At 43.8% G+C, this 13942-nt stretch overlaps 1 long non-coding RNA gene across 1 annotated transcript in view; it reads right to left on the bottom strand.

The window, feature by feature from the left end:
• LOC132210783 (uncharacterized) overlaps positions 1–13942 on the bottom strand; it is a 28446-nt gene that overhangs the window by 13692 nt on the left and 812 nt on the right. Inside the window, exon 2 of the long non-coding RNA XR_009446969.1 lies at positions 13445–13509. This is a non-coding gene — a long non-coding RNA (uncharacterized LOC132210783). The remainder of the gene's footprint in view (positions 1–13444; positions 13510–13942) is intronic.

The following is a 13942-nucleotide window of genomic DNA, read 5'->3' as shown; positions in this document are numbered from 1 at the left end:
CATTTTGTTTATGCCAATAGGAAGGGCCCAAATTTGAAACACAATCCTGATATAAATAAGGCACATTACAGCATGCCATCTTGACTTATTTCCTACACCTAACCTAGTTTGATTACTAAAAAAAATTTTTAAATAATTTTAATGAAAGGAACAGATATTTGGTCAAACAATTTTACCCTTTTTAAATACAACCCTATTTGCCAATCTTCTCACTTATGTTCCTTGTTATTTAAACCTCACCACGTCAGCAATTTGCCTGGACTTGTTAAGTCCCTTAAGCTTGAAATCTCCTTTACAAGGAAAGAAAGTTCAACCTCCACAAACATATGATCAGAACTTCAATCCTTAACTGGCAATTCAGAATCAGTAAACAGAATACTGTGAATGCTGGAAATCAGTAATAAAAACCGAAAATGCTGCAAATATTCAGCAGGTCAGGCAGTATCTGTGGAAATAGGAACATTAGACAGAATATTCCCAGCCACTGAATATGGGCAATAAGGAGTCAATTGGGGAAATATGGAAAGATCTGAAAATTGAGATTCATAATGTCAAGGAAAGTCTGATTCTGCAATCAAGAATTTCACAAATAAGTAGAAAGAAGCCTGTTTACATGTATTAGCATGCAACTAGTACCCAATCTCACCTCATTGATATATATTTTCTTATTCGCCCACATGTTGGCAAGAAGCTAAACAGTGACAATTGCTGAAAGCAGATACCTGGTGACACAGCTCCTCTGGGCCTCCAACTTGGACAGCAATCTCCAACATCTCAGGGCACACATTCCATGGGCAGCAACTGCCTGCATCACCCATTGACAGGGTTTGGCATCAGATGAGTGAGCTTCTTTGCCTTTTTGTGGCACATTTCTGACCTACTTACAAGACAGGTTTGCATTTCAAAGCTGTGCTTTAGTGTGCACTGTTACTTTTCATGGAATGCTACTGGCAGCATGGTTTGTGCACAGGAACAGGTGCCATGCTCACGAAATAGACCAGGGTGCACTCCAAGGCTCCTGACTTACTCTCAGCACTCACTCATCTTGCACATACTTAGAAGCTCATAGTGTCTCTGCCTTGCCTTACCTTTGTGCACTTTGGGAAGGAAAATGTAATTGCTGATGCCTTGATCTGAATGTAACCAATTGTAAATTTAAGAATGTGACCAAGAAAGTTAAATAATGGTTAAGAATCTGATGGGAAAAAGAATGTAAGTTTACAATAGAAAGCTCATTTATTGTCATTTGTAGTTTTTACAAAAAAATTGTGAAAATAAGTTGCCATTGCACAGTGCCTAAATTAATACCAGAAAGGCACGGATAAGAAAATAATTTTAAAAATTAAGACAAAGCCTAACTTAGCTTAATTCCTGTTTCCTGGGTTTGGAAAAAGACAGTACCGCTGCAAGACTGCCACACTGTGCTGATGGAATACCTGGCCCCAAGCCACTGCCAGAGCCACCCCAAGGATCAATCCTATCAACAATCCTGGGGAAGATGTTACAAAAGCTGCCCAGAGGAATCCCAGGCTGAAACCACCTCAATGCCGAAAGGAGCTGCCAACTTCCACTGTTGTAGTAGCCAATACCTTGGTTTGTGTGCTCACTCCTCCACCAGCTGTCTCACTGCCATCTGTTTGTGAGTTTTGTGTTTTGCTTGTTGTCTAACTGTTACTAATCTTGAAATGAAACTCATTTTCCATTAAAATGGCATTTTTGAGGGTGGAGACAGAAGACAACCTTACTGATTTTCATTATTTTTATTTTATTGCTTTGAATTGTGTACTTGAAATGAGTGGTAGGCTTTGAATCAGCTTGGGTTAAAGAAATCTTTGTTTGTGAGATCAGGCCTGGAGGCTGATTGCAGGCTGAACCTTGGTTAAAAGATTCTAATTGTAAGAAGTTGGCTACTAATGGGGGAATTGATTCTATCACGCCTGAAAGAGACCGTATATTCAAGCAAATAGCAGTTGTTCAATCTTAATTGAGGTCATGGGTGGAGTTGCTCAATCTATCAAGGCAGAAACATAATTAAAGTTTTTTTTTGAAGAGATAATTCTGGGCTGCTGCTGAAACAGCATAAAGATTTGAAAGCTCTCTGCCTAATCTGATACAGCAGCTTCCAGAAGCCCAAAGAGTAGAAAGCTGAGTTAGAAGTATGGCTGCCCTTGCCTGGGTGAACCGAGGAGGTGACCCTGATTACATTTCAGGAAAAAGAGGCAGGGCGTCCACATTTATGCCTGTGAACAACATTAAAATAATTCACCAAAGTGAAGTACGTGGATTATGGTAAGTTTAATGTGAGATATTTTGATATTCAATGGCACGTTGATATTAAGAAGGAGGAGGTATTGAGTTGTCCTGAAAAATATTAAAAGGCAAATGAGCCCCTCGGCACGATGAAATCTATCTCAAGATTGCGAAGAGGCAAGGGAGGAGATTGCTGAGGCTTTGACAGAAGACTGGAAATTAGCCAATGTTTTTCCTTTGTTTTAAAAAGGTAACAGGAGTAATCCAGGAAATTTTAGGCAGGTGAGCCTTACATCAGTGGTAGGGAAATTATTGGAGAAGATTCTTAGGGACGGGATTTACTCGCATTTGGAAACAAATGGACTTATTACGGAGAGTCGGCATGGGTACATAAGGGGAGGTCTTGTCTCATAAATTTGATTGAGCTTTTTGAGAAAGTGATAAAGGTCAGTGGATGTTGTCTACACAGCTTTGCTCAAACACTTGACAAGGTCCCTCACGGTAGGCTGGTCCACAGGAGTAAGTCACATGGCATCCACTGAGTTCATAACTTGGTGTGTGTTAACTATAAGAAGAGGTTGGACAAACTTGGATTGTTTTTCTAGAGTGTCAGAAGTTGAGGGAACATCCTGATAGAAATATATAAAATTATGACAGGCAAGGAGAGGGTGGAAATGTCAAATATTAGGGCGCATATGCTTAAGGTGAGAGAAGAAAAGTTTACAGGAGGTGCGTGGGGCAAGTGCCTGGAACAGTGCAGCTAGAGAAGGCGGTAGAATCAGATACATTAACAACATTAAAGAAGTATTTAGACAGACACATGAACAGACAGGGAATAGAGGGATATGGACCATGTGTAGGCTGATGAGATTACTTTAGAGTGGCAACATGATTGACACTGACATTGTGGGCCATAGGGCTTATTCCTATGCTGTACTGTTCTATGTTCTAATCTGGCTGATATTGTTATTTTCGTTTTTAAATCCCTTAACTATTTTTTTTTGTCTTTTTGTTAACTGGGTAAGAAAACAAAAGTTTTCACATTTAAAGCACAGGTGTTAATCAGTTAACCGTGCTATTTAATTTGCTTTCTGCTAATGTTATTTTATGTTTCATAAATTATGTTGTTCACTTAACATACAAAACCGATTTCTGGAAATTAATCATTGACAACGTCTGGGGTTGTTTAGTAAAAAGTCTGGTTACAAACCGTTGGAGTAACTATTTAGGTACCTTCGACAGTTTAATTTTACAGAGGCAACAAAGCTGCTTTGGATAAGCAGCCTGCCTCCATCTTGTAACAGTAGTGCTTTTACAAAGCCAAGGGAGGTATTGTCAGTCAGGTGTGTGGGGACAGTTCCTGCTCGACAGAACATTGCCTGATGCATGTTTGGTCATTAAGATGCCAGCCTACAGAAACCCAGGACCTTGGCATTGCCAAGTGTTTTTGCTATTGCTGAGCAGAGGATAGTACGAGCAGGTACAAAGAGCTGTGCTGCATATCTAATGAGACAACCTGCAGAGAATACCAAGAGAAAACTCACTTGGGCTCACAGAAATCAACCCTCTGAAAAATTCCATGAAATTGAACTTAGCCAATTTCTGGTAAAATTCAACCATGTTTAATGATTCAGCGTGATCACCAATTTTGCAGAATGGGAAAAGTTAGAAATGTAATATGTTTATGAGCAAGAAATGGGACTAAGGACAAACATGGGTCTGTGATAGCGAACGAAGAAAGACAGGAGAGGTTGAATGACTTATGTCTGTCTTATAGGGTGAAAAGGAATGCTGATGAGGAAAGAAAAGAAACAAAAGATATGGCCCTCTCTGACAATGAAAATAAAAGAGAAAGCTGTAACAAAGAAAAAATTAAAATAGAGGACAAAGTTTATGGTCTGAAATTGATGAACTCAGTATGTCTGGCAGGCTATCATGTGCTGTCCCTAACATTATAAATATGTTACCTTTGGGATAAAAGAGAAATAGTTCAGCATCCAAGATAACAAAGTGTGGAGCTGGATGAACACAACAGGCCAAGCAGCATCTCAGGAACACAAAAGCTGACGTTTCGGGCCTAGACCCTTCATCAGAGAGGGGGATGGGGAGAGGGTTCTGGAATAAATAGGGAGAGAGGGGGAGGCGGACTGAACATGGAGAGAAAAGAAGATAGGTGGGGAGATAGGGAGGGGATAGGTCAGTCCAGGGAAGACGGACAGGTCAAGGAGGTGGGTGGGATGAGGTTAGTAGGTAGGAGATGGAGGTGCGGCTTGGGATGGGAGGAAGGATGGGTGAGAGGAAGAACAGGTTAGGGAGGCAGAGACAGGTTGGACTGGTTTTGGGATGCAGTGGGTGGAGGGGAAGAGCTGGGCTGGTTGTGTGGTGCAGTGGGGGAAGGGGACAAACTGGGCTGGTTTTGGGATGCGGTGGGGGAAGGGGAGATTTTGAAGCTGGTGAAGTCCACATTGATACCATTGGGCTGCAGGGTTCCCAAGCGGAATATGAGTTGCTGTTCCTGCAACCTTCGGGTGGCATCATTGTGGCACTGCAGGAGGCCCATGATGGGCATGTCATCTAAAGAATGGGAGGGGGAGTTGAAATGGTTCGTGACTGGGAGGTGCAGTTGTTTATTGCGAACCGAGCGGAGGTGTTCTGCAAAGCGGTCCCCAAGCCTCCGCTTGGTTTCCCCAATGTGGAGGAAGCCACACCAGGTGCAGTGGATACAGTATACCACATTGGCAGATGTGCAGGTGAACCTCTGCTTAATATGGAAAGTCATCTTGGGGCCTGGGATAGGGGTGAGGGAGGAGGTGTGGGGGCAAGTGTAGCACTTTCTGCGGTTGCAGGGGAAGGTGCCAGGTGTGGTGGGGTTGGAGAGGAGTGTGGAGCGGACAAGGGAGTCACAGAGAGAGTGGTCTCTCCGGAAGGCAGACAAAGGTGGGGATGGAAAAATGTCTTGGGTGGTGGGGTCGGATTGTAGATAGCGGAAATGTCGAAGGATGATGTGTTGTATCCTGAGGTTGGTGTGGTGGTGTGTGGGAACGAGGGGGATCGTCTTAGGGCGGTTGTGGCGGGGGCGGGGTGTGAGGGATGTGTTGCGGGAGATGCGGTCAAGGGCGTTCTCGACCACTGCGGGGGGAAAGTTGCGGTTCTTGAAGAACGTGGACATCAGGGATGTGCGGGAGTGGAATGCCTCATCCTGGAAGCAGATGTGGCAGATGCCTCTTTGTAGGTTACGTGGAATAGTCCCTCTTCCGCACCTACACAGGCCCCAAATCCCACCTTTTCCTCCGTTACATTGATGACTGTATCGGTGCCACCTCTTACTCCCCAGAGGAGCCCGAACAGTTCATCCACTTCACCAACACCTTCCACCCCAACCTCAAGTTCACCTGGGCCATCTCCGACACATTCCTCACCTTCCTGGACCTCTCAGTCTCCATCTCAGGTAACCAGCTAGAAACTGATGACCATTTCAAGCCCACCTCCTCCCACCCACCCTCCTGCAAAAATTCCATCCCCTGTTCCCAATTCCTCCACCTCCGCCGCATCTGCTCCCAGGATGAGGCATTCCATTCCCGCATATCCCAGATATCCACGTTTTTCAAGGACCACAACCTTCTCCCTGCAATGGTCAAGAACGCGCTTGACCACGTCTCCCACAACACATCCCTCACACCCCAACCCGCCACAACCGCCCCAAGAGGATCCCCCTCATTCTCACATACCACCCCACCAACCTCCGGATACATCGCATCATCCTCCGACACTTCCGCTATCTACAATCCGACCCCGCCACCCAAGACATTTTTCCATCCCCACCCTTGTCTGCCTTCCGGAGAGACCACTCTCTCTGTGACTCCCTTGTCCGCTCCACACTCCCCTCCAACCCCACCACACCCGGCACCTTCCCCTGCAACCACAGGAAGTACTACGCTTGCCCCCACACCTCCTCCCTCACCCCTATCCCAGGCCCCAAGATGACTTTCCATATTAAGCAGATGTTCACCTGCACACCTGCCAATGTGGTATACTGTATCCACTGCACCCAGTGCGGCTTCCTCCACATTGGGGAAACCAAGCAGAGGCTTGGGGACCACTTTGCAGAACACCTCCGCTCGGTTCGCAATAAACAACTGCACCTCCCAGTCACGAACCATTTCAACTCCCCCTCCCATTCTTTAGATGACATGCCCATCATGGGCCTCCTGCAGTGCCACAATGATGCCACCCGAAGGTTGCAGGAACAGCAACTCATATTCCGCTTGGGAACCCTGCAGCCCAATGGTATCAATGTGGACTTCACCAGCTTCAAAATCTCCCCTTCCCCCACTGCATCCCAAAACCAGCCCAGTTCGTCGCCTTCCCCCACTGCATCCCAAAACCAGCCCAGCTCATCCCCTCCCCCCACTACATCCCAAAACCAGCCCAGCCTGTCTCTGCTTCCCTAACCTGTTCTTCCTCTCACCCATCCCTTCCTCCCACCTCAAGCTGCACTTCCATCTCCTACCTACTAACCTCATCCCACCTCCTTGACCTGTCCGTCTTCCCTGGACTGACCTGTTCTCTCCCTACCTCCCCACCTATACTCTCCTCTCCACCTATCTTCTTCTCTCTCCATCTTCGGTCCGCCTCCCTCTCTCTCCCTATTTATTCCAGTTCCCTCTCCCCATCCCCCTCTCTGATGAAGAGTCTAGGCCCGAAACGTCAGCTTTTGTGCTCCTGAGATGCTGCTTGGCCTGCTGTGTTCATCCAGCTCCACACTTTGTTATCTTGGATTCTCCAGCATCTGCAGTTCCCATTATCTCTAGTTCAGCATTCTGTCTGTTCATGCAACTGTTTGAATTTGCATAAATTCACTCTGAATTCCACCAGTGCAAACAATCGTGTTATCTAGCTTGTGTTTGCTAAGGGAGCTTCTATTCTGCTTATCAGTGCAATTTTTGCTGCAAAAAATCAACAGTAACTTGCCTTCAAAGATATTTAATTGGCTATGGAATATGGTGCAATGTCCTGGGAATGGAATGATTGCAATATAGTTGGAAGTCTTTGGGTCTTGGCAGTATTTGTATATTTGTTCATGGGATGTGCATGAATCCATTGTCTTTTCCTTTTGTAAATGTACACCACCTTTTGAGGACTTCATGTGCTGTGTTTGCAATATTGTGACTCTGCCTGACAGTTACTCTGCTTTGGGTCTGCAGCTGTACACATACAGACATCTGTTGCTTGATGTATTGGCTAGTTTATAACCTATAGTGTGTTTTACTGTGTTAAATAATCTCAGCCCCAGAATCATTCAATCTCTTATGATTGAGTGATTATTAGAAATATCGTCATTAACATGGCTGCTGCTAATGCTTTTCAAAGGTGTTATTTGAGACTTGTCTTTGAATCTCTGCAACATTTGATGTGCTTGTGCATTCATGTTAGTTTGCTGAGGAATTTGAGCACCAGTGAAAAAACAGCAGTATATTACTGAATTAGAACAATTCACTCAAAGGTGAATTTTGGGGGTAAGAGGGTTCCACAATATTATTCCTGTTGTCTTTCTTGTTAGGCGAGATCATTGGACTGAGTGTGATTCTTGAAATAAATTCCTTTTGACACGATGCACACTGTGGTATAATCTAAATGACAGCTAGAATGCACTGGAATCCAGTGTTAAGCAAATTGAACAAGTGGATTGCTCTTAAATGATATCAAGTTTCTTGAGTCTTGTTGCAGATGCAGCCATCTGCGTAAGTGGTGAATATGTTATCACACATTTAACTTGACCCTTATATGTGGCTTCGATGCATGATGAGACAAGCAACTCATTGGGTAAAAAGATTAACCATACTTCAGGATAGAATTAACCCCTTGATGTTAATGGTGATGGTGTGCTGTTGAAAGTCGAGCCTGATTTTCTCCATGATGGAGTACCATCTTTATGACAAGAGTGCCAGAAGAAGTTGAGAATCCAAAGTTCTAGTCCCGAATCTGTCATTCCTCATTTCCACAGGAGCAGAAATGTGGCTTGGCCATGTTTCACACATGCACATGGTTCCTGGAGGCAGCTGGCCATTTAAATGATTAAATGCCTCCATTGAATTTGATTTTGTGCCTCGAATCCACAACATGGGCATAGACCAAATAATATCAAATCTGTTCTCAGAGCATTTCTTTTGGATGGTCAGGGTAACTCTTGGAAAGCTGAGGTACTGCAGTGGATGTGATCCCAGGACACATTGAAAGCTAGGGGTCAGGGATACTTTGAGCGGTGCATCACTGACCCTTTGGTACCATTAATTATGGAGAAGGTTCTGTATAAGAGTTGTTTAAACCATTTGTGACAGCCCAACTTGTTAAAATCTACAAGGAACTATCAAGAAATGTCAACAAGTATTCTTTTGTCAAGAACTGACAACTTGTCAAGGAATGTCAAGAATGTGAATGTGTCAAAATGTGTCAAATGTATGAATGTATGGGAATGAAAGTCAGGGCCTTTGGCTTTCAGATGGAGATGATCACTACCTAACACTTGTGCAATGTATTTTTTTCAGTCCAAGTCTAGAAGTTGTCCCAATCCTGCAATAAGCTGATGTGTTAGTTAATGTGGTTATAGCATTGCGTTAGTGTGATTTTTCCAGTTGAACTGGATATTACAATATTTATTGGATACATGCCAGTGGATAGATACACACCAGCTTTAATTTGCTAAAAATGATATGCTCAAGAAAACTTCTATTTAATGATCTTAACTTCCCTGTTGGTGATTCTCAATCTTTTTCTGTGTTAAATTATATGTCCTCAAGGATCTGGTCCAAGGAAACAAGTTTGTTTTGGAATTTTCCTTTAAACAATATTACAGGGAAATTCTTCAGAGGAACTAATTTTTTACTTTAATGTTTTACTTCTGGTTAGATACTAGTGATAACAAATAGTGTTCAGGATAAAATCTAATTAGGCATTTCTGAAATATGTTTTGACACGTCAGGAATGGATGATTATCACCTCCCTATCTGGATTAATATGTTGACATTTTCAATTATAACCCATAGAAATTAATGCTTTGAGGTAGTCAAAGGTAGGTTTGTGATTTCTCTTTCTGCTCACGCACTGTACCTCTAATGTTCCTCAAGAATCTATCCATAGCTTCCTATTTCTCACATAAAAGGCTACCGCCACAGTCAGTCAAAGGGCCCATTTTATTGCAGTCTAGGTGGTAATGCCATGATCTTTCAGGCACTTTGTCCAGTCAGAGTCTGGGATCTCTGTCTTTGCGGTCCGGGCTTTGGCTTCGAGTGCTCCAGCCTGCGGATTACAGATTGGTCAGTTTGAGTATTGTTCAAACATCAGTCTGGAGTGTGGCCAAGATAAGTTCAAGGCTGTCTCAACAAGTGCGAATGAGGTGTGGGATCCTGGGTGTTTGGTCAATAATAATCAGGGCTCAGTCCATGGGGATAAAATGGGCTGCTCAGGCCTGGGGATAGGCTTCATTTAAGCTAGGTGACTGAGGCAATGGTAACAGCGACAGGGAGCAATTAGAGGTAGTAGAGTGAGACTAATTAGTCAGGAGGAAAGGACTGGGAGCTTTACAAGGAAGGCTTCAAACAGGATATGGTAGGTGTGGCTTCTTTGTGAGAATGGTATATGGACACCAAAGGCATGGGAGTTTGAAAAGGCATGGGCTCTGGGGATAATTAATGGTTATATAAAGGGTTCAACAGAGAGAGGGGATAAGAAGTTCAAAGGTAATGGCAGTCACTAGGGACATCAATGCAAAAGAGAACATGAGGACAGGAGGTGAATTTATTCATCATGGACAGAGCCTGCAAGTCAATACCATGAAACCAAGTTGGAAACTTTCCATGTCAAATTGAAAGACCGTTTCGCAATAACTAAACAAAATGGCGTGCAAACTGAGCGGAGATTATTAATTTATCTTCAGGTTTAGGAGAAGCTGTGATTACTTCAGAGTTCCTTATGGAGTCACAACACCTCTGTGGGAAGACTCCCTGGTGCATTATGGGATGATTGGGAGTTGTGTCCTGTGCTACAGGAAGTTTAGGAAGTAACTGTGCTGCACTATGGGACGATTGGGATGTCTCCTTGGTGCAGTATGGTAGGATTGAGAAGACTCCATGTTGCACAGTGGGAGGATTGGGAAGCATCTATGTAGCACTATGGGAGAATACTACCTGACGCTTCACTGTGAGTGATGAGGACCAGAGTCCCTTTAGTAAAATTGTGTTATCTTTCTGACATTCTTCACAAATTACTTGTTCACATATTTGATGTGGGCGTTGCCATGGTTGCAGTCCTTGTAGCCTTGGTTCAGCTCCAAGGACACATTGAAAGAGAGAGCAGTTACAATTTGGGGAACAAGGACTGGCCACTACAGCGGCAAACACAGTGAAATGCTGGAGAAGCTCAGTAAATCTGGTAGCTCTCTCCCTCTCTCTCTGTGGAGAAATAGAGTTAATGTTTTGAGCTTGGTATGACTCCAATGTAGAACGGTAGGCTTTAGCAGGGAATGCAACAGCCTCCAGAGGGAGGAGCAGCAGATGAACATTCACCAAGAAGGTGGAGGAGAATAATGGAAACCTGAACCGACAGGTCTCCCTGACGTTTTTATGGCTTGCAGTTGATTAAGGAAGTCAAGGGCAATCATCAGCAACTGCAACATTAGCTGGAAGACAGTCAGAAGGACTGTGTGGTCAACCCATTCCCAGTAGCTACCAAGCTGCCCTGATATTTATGTTACAGACTTGTTTCAAGGAGCAACTAAGGACCTGTGTCGTGTCCCTCAATTGTTGGCCCACAAATGTATCCAGGATATAACTAAGGCCATTTGTTGCAGATCACAGCACTCTATTTCCTTTCCCTGAAATGGAGAGAAGCAAGAGCTTGTGTATTCCCCACCATTACTGACTTCCACAGCTTTAGGCCAAAATTGACCACATTGCTTTGAGATCGTTTGACAGGAAAAGTTAACTACAGCAACCATAATAGACACTCAGGTAACACATGTTTACTAAAGTGAAAATTTATTTACAATGATCCCATTATGTATTCTTCCTCTGCTGCCTCCTATTATGACGAAGAGCTGTTCTAGTCTCTGCAGGTGGGATGGAAGGCATCTGCTGTCTGATTGGCCCTGTCAGTTTGGAAGAACTTGAATGGTCATCCGCTGGTTCTTTGACCCTAGAGACCCCAGACCTCCTGGGAGTCTCCTGCTCAGTGGCAGACTCACCCTCTGTTTTGAAGAAGGGTCACCAGACTTGAAACATTAACTATATTTTCTCTGCTGCCAGACCTGCTGAGTTTCTCCAGAATTTTCTGCTTTGTGTCAGATGCAGGAAGGATGATGCTGCTGGCAGAGGAGACCTGAACCAAGAATCACACTTTAAGAAAATGGAGTAAACCATGGAGGAGTGAGATGGAAAGCAATTTTTTTCATCCAGAGAGTGGTGAGCCTGTGGAAATCACTGCCACAAAAGGCAGTCCAAGCCAAAATGTCATAAGCTTTCAAGAAGGAGTTGGGTGCGGCACTTCGGGCTAAAGAGATCAAAAGTTATGGGGGAGGAAGGGGGAGGAGGAGAGTAGTGAGAACAGGCTCTTGACCTGGATGATCAGCTATGATCATAATGCAGGCTTGAAATGTCCAATCACACCTCCTGCTCCTCTTTCTTAAGTTTCTATATGCTTACCAGATTGTGTCCTGAGTTCAGTGATAATGGGAACTGCAGATGCTGGAGAATCCAAGATAATAAAATGTGAGGCTGGATGAACACAGCAGGCCCAGCAGCATCTCAGGAGCACAAAAGCTGACGTTTCGGGCCTAGACCCTTCATCCCGAAACGTCAGCTTTTGTGCTCCTGAGATGCTGCTGGGCCTGCTGTGTTCATCCAGCCTCACATTTTATTATCTTGTGTCCTGGAAAGATTTCACTGAGGCGTAAGTCTCTTAGCTGGTGGAGGATGCAGGTGAAGGACTTGCCAGCAAATTTTCGAGGGTTCAGTTACTTCTACTGCCGAGGAAGTGTCTCTGGCACAGACCTCTTTATGGACAACATTTGCTGGGTACCTCTGGTGCCTGCATGAGGGGTGAGAGGATTAGTTGCCTTAAAGGGATGAAAGCCTGTGCAGATTGATTTACCTCTGGTGTTAATGGGAGAGTAGCACGGTATAGCAGGAGGGAGCTTATGGCAAGGATGAACATTAGGATCTCCCCATTCCCACATGACTCCTGTAGTACTCTTCTGAAGTTTCTCCTCTCAAGGATTGAGGAGACTGATGTCTATCTGACCTCTCAGCCCAGTTATTGGTTCTTCAGAGTCTTGGTGAGATGAGTGAGTAGTGGAGAGGTAAGATTGTGTGATGACTCTGAGAGTGTGAGCAGTGAGAAGGTGTTGGCATTTACCCTTATGGAATGCAGAAGATCATTGACCTTCTTCTTGCACTGATGAACATCGAGCTTCAGTCTGAACAGAGCACTGACTGGGTGCAATTTGATTCTGGCTTGGCTTCGTCTCATGGTGTGGCATCCTGTGGTAGTTAGCCGGGAAAAGGACAATCCTCCTTTCCAACAGCACCTCCAGGTCCCTGTCCATGAAGTGCAGAGTGAGCTCTGCTTTGAAAACTGCTTCCTTCTTGATCAGCATGGCCCACCTGGAAGTATTCTGCTAACATGCAAACATTTTAGGACCCCTCGGACTCCTCAGCACAACTTGTATAGACAAGTTGATCTGCCTGTGTGGTCCTTGCTGATGACACAATGGATGATACCGTCACATTGCTTTGCCAAAAATGTTTGGCAAGTAACACAAAGCTTTGGCAGAAATACTTAAATATATCTGTCGTAAGTCTCTTGTCTATCGTCTCTGAGAACTAGGACAGGCCCACACAGGCAGAGCGATGGATTAAGTTTGTCATTTAACAGCATTCATTTCATTTTTTACCCTAATTCCTCATTCAGAGTGCAATTTTAGGGATTATCTGTAAATTGAAGGACTTAACGCAACTAATTGATGTAGTTTTAATTTTTAATGTACTGACTGATCAGTCACTGTGAAATTATAAGAATGAACAGAACAAGATTATTTGGTCCATCATTCTTCTGTTGGGACTATCCAATTAGTCCTCTGTTCCATTTCTTATTTACTGTATCAAAAGGCTTCATGATTTTGAACATCTCAATCAAATCTCACCTTAATCATCTCTGGTGTAAGGAAAACACCTCCAGGTTCTCTGACATCTTCAAGTAATTCAGATCCTGCAAACGTAGAATACATCTTAATGTCTTTTCTAATGTTAAATTGTTAGCAAATTGCATCACTTATGTTTGCAAATGATGCATTTATCAAGAAAGTGAATCTTGTAATGTAGACATTCTAGACGAATTCTACGCAGACGTTTAAAACCTAAGATAATGAGAGATTATGATGTTTGCCTTGAGTGTTTGCTTTACCTGGCTCATGATTATAACTAAAGTACATCAGCAAATGGTTTGTTTATGCAAGGTGATCAACAAAGCCGACAAAATTTACTGGGAATTTGCCAAATTGGAAAATTTTAATTGTGAGGTAAGTGAGAGCTCAGGTTGGTTTCTTTGTTATGCAAATGCAGGAGATTGGAAACATAATAGCTTTACTGAAACTTGTTCCCCCACCCAAAATCACCCAAGAAATGCAGCATGTCACAAAAGG

The sequence above is a fragment of the Stegostoma tigrinum genome, chromosome 20 (assembly GCF_030684315.1).
Source record: "Stegostoma tigrinum isolate sSteTig4 chromosome 20, sSteTig4.hap1, whole genome shotgun sequence".
In the NCBI taxonomy this organism is placed as follows: Eukaryota; Metazoa; Chordata; class Chondrichthyes; order Orectolobiformes; family Stegostomatidae; genus Stegostoma; species Stegostoma tigrinum.
The sequence above is the reverse complement of the archived record's forward strand: the minus strand, read 5'-3'. Positions and strand labels throughout refer to the sequence as shown.